General features: G+C 42.3%; 1 protein-coding gene across 11 annotated transcripts in view; it reads right to left on the bottom strand.

Annotated features, from left to right (window-relative positions):
• The window catches only part of LOC129711148 (transcription factor 12-like), a 128,095-nt gene that overhangs the window by 61,436 nt on the left and 53,200 nt on the right, over positions 1-13,459 (bottom strand). The gene's annotated exons all lie outside the window — the stretch shown is intronic.

The following is a 13,459-nucleotide window of genomic DNA, read 5'->3' as shown; positions in this document are numbered from 1 at the left end:
CTCGCTTATGGAAGGACCGTTTAGAAGCCAGATAACGGAGGCAAAGAAGCTGTTCCTGAGTCTGCTGGTGTACACATCCTATGATCAAGACTGATATCAGGGAAGATACACATGCAGTAAGAACACAGAAGCAAGAAATCTGTGTGTGTGCGTGTGTGGAGAATAAACCATTTCCCTCAATGCCCTTGCTGCCAAGCTAAAACACTGAACTCCAATGTTTTACAATGATCAATTTCAATTTAGTTCAGAAAGACAGTGCAGAAACCAGTATTCGGCCCACCGAGTCAATGCCGACCATCAATCGCCCGGTTACACCAGCTCTATCTAATCCCACTTTCGCATCCACTCCCTGCACACTAGGGATAATTTTAGAGGCCAATTAACCCCGAAACGTTGCCTATTTCCTTCGCTCCATAGATGCTGCTGCACCCGCCGAGTTTCTCCAGCATTTTTGTGCACCTTCGATTTTCCAGCATCTGCAGTTCCTTCTTAAACAACCTATAAATCCACACGTCTTAGGGCAGCCGGAAGAAACCCACATGGTCACAGGGAGAATGTGCATACTCCACGTAGACAGCACCTGAGATCAGGATCGAACCCGGGTCTCCGACACTGTGACGCACGGGTTCTATCAGTTGCGCCACTGTGTTCTAGAGTTGGAATCTGTAACTGAGCTGAGGTTTTACTCAAGGAATTATAATCAAAGCATAATTAGCTTCCCAGAAACCATCTACAATTAATTCCAAGAAACATTGTTTATGATATTAGGAGGATGGTCTCCTGATGCGCAATGCTGTCGGTTGCATTTGTAGAGTAATACAGCATAGAAATAGTCCCCTTGGCTAAACTTGTATAAGTTGACCAAGATGCCCCATCAATACTAGTTCCACTTGCCTGCGTTTGGCCGATGTTGTTCTTTCAAAAATGTCCTGTCCATTCTGTCTAAATGTCTTTTAAATGTTAGAGTACCTACTGCAACTACCTCCATTGGCAGTTCATTCCATATACCCACCACACTAGTGGGGAAAAAGTTGCCCCTCAATCTCCTATTAAATCTTTCCCCTCTCCCCTTAAAGCAATGTCCTCTAATTTTAATAGAAAAAGTAGAGGAACAATTCTGTAGAGCAACTGGAGACAGAAGGAACTGCAGATGCTGGTTTACAAAGTGCTGGGGTAACTCAGCAGGTCAGGCAGGATCTCTGGAGGATATGGAAAAATTGTGTTTGGGATCAGGACTTTCCCTCCTCCCCCCCACACTGCAGGTTAACTGTTTAGGGAGTAGAAACATAGAAAATAGCTGTAGGAGTAGGCCATTCGAGCCAGCACTGCCATTCAATATAATCATGGCTTATCATCCAAAATCAGTACCAAGTTCCTGCTTTTCCCCCCATATCCCATAGCTCAGGGAATGCAGCTCAAGAGGTGTGGAATCCACCGTTAGACTTTCAACACAAGTTGGAGTCTCACAGCCAACACTTCCAAGAGGCAAACATGGAAGAAAAATCACAGCAGGTTAAAAATGAATTAGCCCCTGTTCACCTTTCCCATAGCTTTGCCTTGAAGCAGAAACAGCAGGGCTTGCTTTAACAGTGCTCTGGTAGCCATCTAATCCACCTAGGCATTTTATTACCAAAGCAGTCTTTAATGTTTTGGGGAAAATAGTCGCTGCTCTCCGCACTTCAAAGCTTTCAAACATAAACCTGACCTTGGAAATGCAGCCCTGGTGTGCAGGCAAGGGTACATTTCACACCGGGTGTAGTAACAGGACATCACTCAACACCTCACAAACAGCGTTATTAATTTCAAATTTGTACCACAATGCATCAATAGTTTAAAGATTAATTCTCACATTCCTTGCACTCCCTTAAAAAGTTTATTTAAACAGATGGTTAAAAATCCTCACAATTGTGTTTATTTCCTTCACCCAGTATAGGTGACAGGTTTGGAGGGATATGGACCAAGGGCAGGCAAGTGGGACTAGTGTAGCTGGGACATTGTTGTAGGTGAGTTGGGCCTAAGGGCCCGTTTCCACATTGTATCACTCAATGACTCTAAATATATCCACTGATGTTGCCTCCACAGCCTTCTGTGGCAAAGAATTTCACAGATTCACCATCCTCCGACTAAAGAAATTCCTCCTCATCTTCCTAATACTTCTGTGCGGTATCAAACAATATTTATCGGCAAAAGCGCCACAATATACAAGATGAACTACGACTTTTTACACCTATTCCAGCTGGGATCGAAAATCTCATTGCATTATTTCTTGACAAACTTTTTTTGATGATTAATCCATCACAGCCTGGTTTGGTAACTCGAATGCTCCTGAGCAAAGGCGGCTGCTCAAAATGGTGGACATCGGCCGACCCATCACTTGAACCGACCTCCCCACCATCGAAGGTACCTACAGGAAGCACTTCATACCACCCTGTCCACACTCTCACCTTGCTGCTACCATTAGAGATTGGACAGGCTAGATGCCGGAAGATTGTTCCCGATGTTGGGGAAGTCCAGGACAAGGGGTCACAGTTTAAGGATAAGGGGGAAATCCTTTAAGACCGTGATGAGAAAAAACATTTTTCACACAGAGAGTGGGGAATCTCTGGAACTCTCTGCCACAGAGGGTAGTTGAGGCCAGTTCATTGGCTATATTTAAGAGGGAGTTAGATGTGGCCCTTGTGGCTAAAGGGACTAGGGGGTATGGAGAGAAGGCAGGTACGGGATACTGAGTTGGATGATCAGCCATGATCATATTGAATGGCGGTGCAGGCTCGAAGGGCCGAATGGCCTACTCCTGCACCTATTTTCTATGTTTCTAATGGTACAGGAGCCAGAAAACCATAACCCCCAGGCTCAAGAACAGTTACTTCTCATCAACCATCATCTAGAAACACCCTCCACAACACTAAGCATAACCTTACCCCAGATCCACACCACCATGGACTTTGTATTGGTTGCATTATGTACTTCTGCGAGAACCATTATGATCTAGTTACCTAGTATTACTGATAAATATACCATAAACAATAATACAATCATTCATTGTGTTGTGTGTTATGTGCCAATAAAACTGCCGCATGTATAAATTTCATCGTTCTGTTTCTGATACATATTACAATGAAACACTTAACTCTCTCAAACAGCATAAAAAGATTCAATGATGATTAAAATTTCTTTTGCTTATGTGACCAATATTATACAAAAAAAAAACCTTGCCTTCCACAACCTGTTAATATCCAAATCCTCTACAGTCAGTCTGTAGGGTTACTAATGGCTACTACGTTGAGTTACTCCAGCATGGAAGATGGACACAAAATGCTGGAGTATATCAGTGGGACAGAGAGCATCTTTGGAGAGAAGGATGGGTGAGACCCTTCTTCGGACATTCTAGCATTTTGGGTTTTGCTTTGCATTCCTTTAAGTTCTGTTAAATCGGAATCACTGAAGTAATGCAGAGAAAAATGAGAATAACAGATCCTGTGTAAAGTAATAGGTACGTTGATGGAGTTTTAACTACAGAGGAAGCCACAAGGAAAAACACTTTCTTTAAACAAGAGCCAGAGGATCTTTAAAATATATCCAAAACCAGGCGGCTTGCTGGTTTATTATTTTGTCCAAGTAGTGGAGCCTTACCGAGTGCAGCATTCAATCAGCCTTGACTTTACACTCGAATCTCTGGAGTGAATGTTGACCCAAGACCTCTGTGCTGATGTGAATGTGCCACTAAGGAACCAGCTGATACATTTCAAAAGCAATACACTGGATAAAGGGTAGAAGGCGTAGCTCTAAAGGTGAGAGGGGCAAAGTGCAAAGGAGATCTAGTTTAGAGATGGAAACAAGACTCATTTGCACTCCGAATCCACACCGATCAACCACACACTAGTTAGACAATAGGCAATAGGTGCAGGAGTAGGCCATTCGGCCTTTCAAGCCAGCAACCGCCATTCAATATGATCATGGCTGATCATCCCCAATCAGTACCCCATTCCTGCCTTCTCCCCCATATCCCCTGACTCCGCTGTTTTTAAGAGCCCCAGCTAGCTCTCTCTTGAAAGTATCCATAGAACCTGCCTCCACCGCCCTGCGAAGCAGAGAATTCCACGGACTCGCCACTCTCTGTGAGAAAAAGTGTTTTCTCGTCTCCGTTCTAAATGGCTTACTCCTTATTCTTAAACTGTGGCCCCTGGTTCTGGACTCCAACATCGGGGAGCATGTTTCCTGCCTCTAGCGTGTCAAAGCCATTAACAATCTTATACGTTTCAATGAGATCTCCTCTCATCCTTCTAAAATCCAGAGTGTACAGGCCCAGCTGCTCCATTCTCTCAGCATATGACAGTCCCGCCATCCCGGGAATTAACCTTGTAAACCTACGCTGCACTTCCTCAATAGCAAGAATGTCCTTCCGCAAATTAGGGGACCAAAACTGCACACAATACTCCAGGTGTGGTCTCACTAGGGCTCTACACAACTGCAGAAGGACTTCTTTGCTCCTATATTCAATTCCTCTTGTTATAAAGGCCAACATGCCATTTGCTTTCTTCACTGCCTGCTTCTATCCTGCACACACACCAGAGACAATTTACAGAAATCAAATAAACTGCACATCTTTAAAATGTGGGAGGAAACTGGAGCATCCAGAGAAAATCCACAGGAGAAAGTACAAATCCCTTACAGACTGCACCCGTAGTCAGGATTGAACCTGGGTCTCTGGCACTGTAAGACAGCAACAACATACTGTGTAGGAATTTAAAAAAATCAGATGGTGGGTGCTTAGAATGCACTAACAGGGGTGGTGGTGGAAGCGGATATGATAGTGACATTCAAGAGACTTTTAGACAAGCACATGGATATGCAGGGAGAGGAGGGATGTGGATCACATGCAGGCAGAAGAGATTTGTTCAACTTGGCAGCATGTTTAGCACAAGCATTGTGGGCTGAAGTGTCTGTTCCTGTGCTGTACTGTTCCTGGTTCTACAGTGTAACCTGCAGCAAAACAAACTGCTGGAGCAACTCAGTGAATCTGTCAACATCAGCAACTGTCCAATAGTATAACAGCTTTCCTGATGACCAACTTTAATTCACACCCTATTATATTTTTTGTCACATACTAGACAATTCAAATCGTGTTTGCCATTTCTGTCAGCAAGGTACAGTACCTTTATAATATAGGCATGCTGACCTCCAGTTGAAAATTAAATGATGATTGAATTAGATTTTTTAAAATTTTTTAAAAGAACATGACATTGCTAAAGTCTCAAACATATTTGGATACATGAAGGTGCGAGTTCACAACAACCTATTATCTCAATGAAAGGTAGACACAAAATGCTGGAGTAACTCAGCGGGTGAGGCAGCATCTCTGGAGAGAGGGAATGGGCGACGTTTCGGGTCGAGACCCTTCTTCAGACTGATGTCAGGGGAGGGGGCGGAACAAAGTAGAATGTAGGCGGAGACAGTAAGACTAGTGGGAGAACTGGGAAGGGGATGGGGAGCTGGAAAGCAAGGGCTAAGTGAAGTTAGAGAAGTCAATGTTCATACCAAAACTACCCAAGATTCCCAAATTGGAATTTTTGGAATTCCCAAGATTCTCAACTACTCAAAATTCCAAAATTGACATGCCAGTATTTTAATTTTAACAATAAAATCCTCTAGATAACTGCATTCGATATCAGCAATACAACACGAGACTTTTGCATGTGTTTAGATATAGTCTCAATATTTTGAAGACTAATTAGCTCCTTGCTGATATTTCCTCCTCTTCTCACTAACATGTTGCTCTCAAAGACCCGTCTTCAATCTCCAAATGCGCAGCCCCTTACATAGCTGCCTCTCTTCTTATCAACAGTCTGCTTAAGCTAAAATTATGGACTAGAGTACATTTCAGTTTGATAAAGCCGACAGCTAATTCTACCTCACGGAAACGATTTGAGAATCTCCCAAACAGGCTGTTAACACGAAGATAAATGAAAACGCTCTCCACTTTAAATTAATATTTAGTATCAAGAAAGGATTATTAATTTCAAGTTAAAAAGGACAGCAGCTTTTTTGAATGCTCTGAATAGATACAGTAGTTCTTTCACACTTTTGGGTGAAATTTAAACAACAAAATTGAATAGATTACCACAATGAATAAATATCACATCAGTAAGCATAACAAAAGGGTAATGCACCTCAAGGATAAAAAGGACGTAACTTGGTGGCACGAGCAACTCTAACTTGCTATAGAAATGTTCTTCCGCTTTATTTCTCTCCATTCCCTCCTCGTGGGTGTGTCACTGACAATAAAGATCAACTGTAACTAAGGTACCTAACGATTAAACAAGAATCATTGTTGGGATATTGCTGGGGCATAGAGCTATGTTCTCAGTGCCAGAAGCCCAGGTTCAATCCTGACCTCGGGTGCTATACATGTCGCACGTTCTCCCTGTGACCACGTGGTTTTCCTCCGGGTGCTCCGGAGTTTGTAGGTTAACTGGCCTCAATAAATTGCCTCTAGTGCGTAGGGAGTGGATGACAAAGTGGGCTAACATAGAACTGGTGTGAACGGGTGATCGATGGGCAGCGTGGGGCCAGTTTCTCCACACTAAATCACATTCATGACCTGCCAAATTGCTTTGTGGCCAACTCAACTCTCACCTGACACCGTTTCCTTTGACTCGTGTATCTATTATCCCATTACCCAAGTACTTCATGGCCAATGAAAAAGTCTTACTTTTCAGCCCCCTTTGACCTAAACAAAAAACATTTTAGTAAATACCGTATAGTGAAAGGTTTGGATAGAGTGGATGTGGAGGATGTTTCCACTAGTGGGGGAGTCTAGGACCAGAGGTCGTAGCCCCTGAATTAAATGAATCCTATGAAGGGGATGATGAGGAATTTGAGTCAGGGGTGATGAATCTGAGGAATTCATTGCCACAGAAGGCTGTCAATTGATATTTAAGGCAGAGATAGAGATTCTTGATTAGTACAGGTGTCAAGGATTATAGGGAAAGGGCAGGAAAATGGGGTTAAGAGGGAAAGATAGATCAGCCATGATCGAATGGCAGATTATACTTGATGGGCCTAATTCTGCTAGCATCACTTATGAACACTAAATTTATGAACAAAATCCCTCACTTTAATTCAATATCACGTCATTGAGATTTAGATTATATGAGAATAAAATGTAAAAGGCGAGGATGTTCTTAGGTAGGAAAATAAACACGAGTCACCATCAATCAGCAACACATAGCGAATGGACACAGTCCGTGTGGACAAATAAAAGGTATGATTAATTTCTCCATTTTTGGCGCAATACCAATGACTCAGCAGAATGAGCTTGTGCTACTCTATATCTGGTGAGTCAAGAGTGTGGGTTTATTGTTATATGCACGGAAACGGAACAATGAAATTCCTACTTGCAGCAGCAAAACAGGTTTGTGAACACAGTGATCAATGGGTAATATAATAAACAAAGCAGTTCAATAAGGGTTGGCACAGCTGGAATAGCCGCTCCTCACAGCACCAGAGACCCGAGTTCAACCCCGACCACGAGCGCTGTATGTGTGCACTCTGCACGTTTTCCCCTCTGCAAAACTGCCTGTAGTGTGCAAGGGGTGGAAGTAGTATAATATTGAACAAAGGTGAATGGACGATCAGTGGTCGCCATGGACTTTATGGGCTGAAGGGACCGTTTCCATGCTGTATCCTTTTTTAAAAAAGTGCAAAAACCAAGCAAAAACGCTATATGCCAATATGTCAAACGAACATAACCATGCAATTACCATAACATGTACTTTCAAACCCAGTAGCAATTTGTGTGTTGTCTGCAAGCAAGTCCATGACCGGGGTTTATTGCTTAGCAAAAAACCATTAGTCACACTGACCAGGAAGTTTTCGGGATTATGCCAAGTTCACCAGTGTGCAAAGACCCAAGTCAAACCACAGCATTTTGGACAGGGTCAGGGATGGGGGAAACGACTCCAGGCTAATTTCCTTCGTTATCCTTATTGGTGATATCAAAGTTTCATTCCCCTCAAAATGATCATAGCTTCAGAGTTATACAGCACACAAAAGGCCTGTTAGCCCAACGCAGCCATGCTGACCAAAACGCTCATCTTTGCTAATCTAATTTCCCTACATTTGGCCCATACCCCCCTATTTATTTTCGATGTACCTGTTCAAATGCTGTGATTGTATCTGCCTCCACCTCCTCCTCCAGCTTGCTCCATATAGCTACTATTCCATGTGAAATACCTACCCCTCAGGGCCACTCGCATCTCAAACCTGCGCTCACTAGTTTTAAGAACCATGCGCCTCTTTAAGGGAAGAAGGTCCTAACCCGAAACATCACCCATCCATGTTCTCCAGTGATGCTGCCCGACCCACAGTTATTTGAGCACTTTTCATTTGTAAATCAGCACCTGCAGATCCTTGTCTGCACTCTCTAGTTTTAGACTCCTTTACTCTGGGTGAATCCAAGACTATCTATGCCAATTCTGGCCATCATTATGTTAGAAGCCACTCACCCCTCATCCCCCGCACTCCAGTTCATGAAGCAGAATACTCTCACATCGAGGCAAATTCAGTCAAAATAAATAGCTGACATTAAAATATACTGTTAGAGTTTTAAAGGTGTACTAGACCAAGTGCAGACCCGTTGGGTCTGCTCCCCCAATGGTGTGATCCCCCAACCCAATATTCCACCATGCACCCATCTCCTCCAACGGAACTGAACCCGTTCCTAAATGTAAGATTCCAGCACTCCCCTGTCCCCCTCAGCAGTGGATTGAAAATAAATTCCAATTGCACCTCCGCTGCCTGCTGCAGCAGTTCCAATTGCAATACCAATTGGCCCTCCCCCTCCTGTTGAAGCACTTGCTGTGATATCCCATTGAGGTGAAAAGTTCAGAGTGTTCCTGTCTTGCAACTTTGTTTCGAAGTGTGTTGGAAGCTGGCATGTAAATGGAGAAGCCAGTTTCTTTTTGAAATACTTGGGGGTGGGGGGAGGAGAAGGATTTGATTAAAAACGTGTACTTCAACACACGAAATGAAATGAGGAGCGGATACTTAGAAAGAAAAGCGAAATCTCTACTGAAATGGAAAATATCTCGGAGATTGAGCGTCTGGATTGGGCGTGGCAATGAATCAAAGGAAGAAATGCAGCCGGCAGCCGTACATGCAAATTAATCCATTCCGATTGGACATCTGCGAGCATCGGCCATTCCGATTGGACATCTGCGAGTATCGGGCACGAATCGAAAGGCAGGAAGGGCGCTGGTCGGCAGTCGGTCGGATGGCCCCAGAGTTTTAAATGTATAATATAGATAGATAGATAGATAAAAAGATGCAACACTATATGCCAGATAAAATAGAGGGAAAGTTCATGTAATTTAAAGGATTACACCACCCTTCCATTACATATACAACACACTATTTTGGTATGATTAATTCCACCTACCCAACAGATCATGTTAACACATCTATTTTGGTATGTTTTCTACCACATTAAAAATGACAAAGATCAAATTTCAATGCTGCTTGTAAACGTAAAGTTGACATACACGACTAAACGCTCCATTCGTACTTCCCAGATGGAATGCAAGATTCACGCAGCATTTAAAACTAGTTTTTTACCCTGACAACCAAAGTGTACAATCTTGTCGTCAACCCCATAACACTCTGCCCCTGCTACTTAATTTAGTTTGTCATATGCAACAAGGTACCTTGGAAAGCTTTTGTTGCGTGCTAACCAATCAGCGGAAAGATAATAAATGATTACAATCGAACCATCCAGTGTAAGGTCATAATGAAAAGGAGTACAACTAGGCCATTCGGCCTATCAAGTCTACTCCGCCATTCAATCATGGCTGATCTATTTCTCCTTCCCAACCCTATTTCCTGTCTTCTCCCCATAACTTCAGACACCTGTACTAATCAGTCTGAAGAAGGGTTTCGGCCTGAAACGTTGCCCATTTCCTTCGCTCCATAGATGCTGCTGCAGCCGCTGAGTTTCTCCAGCACTTTTGTCTACCTTTGATTTTTCAACATCTGCAGTTCCTTCTTAAACACAAGAATCTATCCAACTCTGGATAGATAGACAATAAAGGAAATAACATTTAGTACAAGATATAAAGCCAGATATTCAAGACTCAGGACCTTCCTCACCCATCTTTGTATCAGCACTCTTTGATACAATGCACCATGCTGACAGCCAAATCATTTCTTGTGAACAGCTGAAGGTGCAAGACTAAACAATGCGAGACTCCACTAGTTATAAATCTACCAAGCTCAAAAAGAAAGCAGGTTACTCCTAACTTTTGTCCATCAATTTTCACCCACTCTATATACAAATCTCAGCACAATTTTTAAGCACAACCTTCCATGTGCTATAGAACATAGAAGTCACAATGCCTGTGCAGAACAGGATGCCAAGACCAACTCTTCTCTGCCTGCACATAATCCATATGCCTGTGCCTATCCAGTCTCTTAAACTTCTTCTTGCGTATGGTGTGCACAGCCTAAAGTTGAAGATCAATGGTAGTCATCCAGGCCAGGACAGCATCAGTTACTGGGTGGATGGCTTTGATGCCCCAGGGAAAAGCCTCAGTGGGTCTTTTAAACGCTACTATCATATTTGCCTCCGCCACCACCTATTGCGGTGTGTTCGAAGTACTCATCACACGGTTTACAAAAAACACTCTCGCAGCTGAACACAATACTCCAAACACAGCCATGACACCAATGTCTTATACACCGGTAACAAAATATCCCAACTTTTACACTCAATACCCTGATTAACGAAGGCCAATGTGGCAAAAGGCTTCTTGACCACCCAATCTATCTGTGACGCCACTTTCATGACAGAGCTACATCTCGTGTTTCTGGCAAGCTTATCAAATTCGGTGCAACGGGATGCCCTTTCCCTTCTTATCACGGTAGGGGTAAACATACAACAAAGCAAGAGAATACATTCAATAGGAGGCAGAAGAGAATGAAGATGAAGCAATGACACAAGCCTTTTCATGGCACCGCACAGAGGCTTTATTGAACTTCTGGGTAGTTCATTAATTAAACATCAAAACAAATGGAGGTCAAGTCATATTTAGTAGGAAAGATGCTAGAGGATATTGTAAAGGATGAGATAACAGGACACTTAGAAAATATCAGCTGGATTAGACAAAGTCAACATGAATTGACGAAAGGGAAAGAAAGTGTTTGGCAAATCCGGTAGAGTCTTCTTTTTGAGGATGTTACTGATATATTAGGAAACAGATGTGGGGGAAACTTAGATTTTCAGAAAAGGTTTGATAATAGATTACCGTGTAAAACTAAAACGCGGGAATGTAGAGCAAGGTAATGAAAAATATCGACAGAAAATAGTGCGAATAAATGAATCTTTTTTTTAATCATGGGGCAGGTGGCAACAAGCCACATATTGCAGGGAATTGGTGTCTGATCTCAGCTATTGATAACATATCAATGATTTCTATCACAGCAGAATTTATTGTTTAAAATTTTGCCCACATTAAAGTGGTAGGATTAAGAAATGTAGAAATACTCAGAGACTTCAAGGCTCAATACAAATTAAAAAGGACAGATTATATCCAACTAATTACATTTTTTAGTGAATCTGTTGAACGAGACAACACAAGTCAGTTACAAATGGGACTTTTTTCCGCCTATATTTTTTCTATACACACACACACTCAAAAAACACAATTGATCTATTTCCAAAGAGACGTGAAAACTTGTAACCTAAAGCTTTTTGATGCCACTTTTATGCACAAAATTAATTAATGATTACCTGGCCAAGGGAAAAAAAAATGAGATTGGATCATGGATAAAGAAGAACAGCCTGGTGAGAAGAAAAATACCATGAGGAGTTAGATGAGGAAGGTGGGAGTAAAAGAAATGGAACCAATTTAGAGTTGATCACTATTTCTGTAGAAACATTTGTAGTGTCAGTGAATACTGCCAGCAAAGACCAACATCACCCTGGCCAAGCTGTCATTTCACTCCGACCTGTGCCTGTTTCCCCCACCCCTCCCTCAGTCGCCAATTCCCCCTACCTCTCCTCTGCTCACTTCCCCCTTAAGTCACATATTCCTCCTGTGGCAGTTCAGGACTTCGAAAACTGTGACACCCAGGTTCAAGAACAGCTTCTTCCTAACAACCTTCAGGCTACTGAACACTCCAAAATACTAACTCAACTATGAACTTGAGTCTTTGGTTGCACAATGGACCATGGGCTTTTTTGCACCAGTAATGGGGTTTTTAAATTTATAGATTTAAGCTGCAGTAAAGAATGTTACTGCTCTGTTATCGATACACATGAGAATTAAACACTCTTAACTCAGTCCTGCTGGGCAACGTCACCTGTAAAATTCCCCGCCTATTACTTAAACTCGCAGACATCCAAACATATATTTACCTAGGAATTGGACTTTGTTGCCAGAGAAGGTCAGAGATTAGCTTAGCACCACACAGTGATAAAAACAAAAACTAATGTGGAAAATTGCTAATGTACTCAATTGACACGTGCAGAAAATCACCAGTGTTAGATGGTGCCAAGCTATTGTTTGAGAGACATGAACACCTGCAAAATATGCAAAGTTGCTTGATTCACGCTAGTCAGGGATTGCAACCAGAGGTCATTGTTTATGGGAATGAAGGGATAGAGGTTACAACCTAAAGAGAGAGAGGCCCCCAACCTCATCTTGGGAAAGATGCCATTAACAGCAGAATGTAAAAGCAGACCCTGACCTCTTCTCCTTGAAATTCTTCAGTGAATTCCATCACAAACAAGCTTGGTGATAATGTCAACAAATATTACTGTAAAGACAGGACCCCGAACAGAACCTCGGCCCTTCTAAACATGACTTTAGATTTTGTGATAGATGGTCAGCAAGTCAATAACAAATCGTGCATCATTTGATGCAATATTATGGCAGCTTCAATAAACATCACATTTGTCAACATATCGCTAACAAACTTAGCCTTTCCAAATTTCTCAGTCTCTTGTATTTTCACCTATTGTCACAATTAATATTAATATTCCAGGTGAATATTTCCTTGCCATCTGGTAATATTACAGTAGAATTGTGTGCCTGCAGTGGAGATGTGATACAAAAACATGCACTGATGATTTGCATATTTTAGAGAAGCACAATAAAAACTTTAATAAATTATGGCCCAAAAAGTCCGTTTTCACCAGTATCTTGATAAGGTGGGAAAAAAAAACAGAATGTAGAATTGCTGACGCTGGTTTAAACCGAAGATAGACGCAAAATGCTGGCGTAACTGAGCGGGACAGGCAGCATCTCTGGAGAGAAGGACTGGGTGACGTTTCAGGTCGAGACCCTTCTTCAGATTGATTGAAAATGAGTGAAAGAACAGGAATAATTGAGATATGAAAGAAATCAGAGATGTCAGAGAGCAGGGAGACTTCAGAGATTTGAGAGTCAATGTAGCCACAAAA

Source organism: Leucoraja erinacea, chromosome 29 (genome assembly GCF_028641065.1).
Source record: "Leucoraja erinacea ecotype New England chromosome 29, Leri_hhj_1, whole genome shotgun sequence".
Classification (NCBI taxonomy): Eukaryota; Metazoa; Chordata; class Chondrichthyes; order Rajiformes; family Rajidae; genus Leucoraja; species Leucoraja erinaceus.
This window is presented reverse-complemented; position numbering and strand designations above follow the sequence as displayed.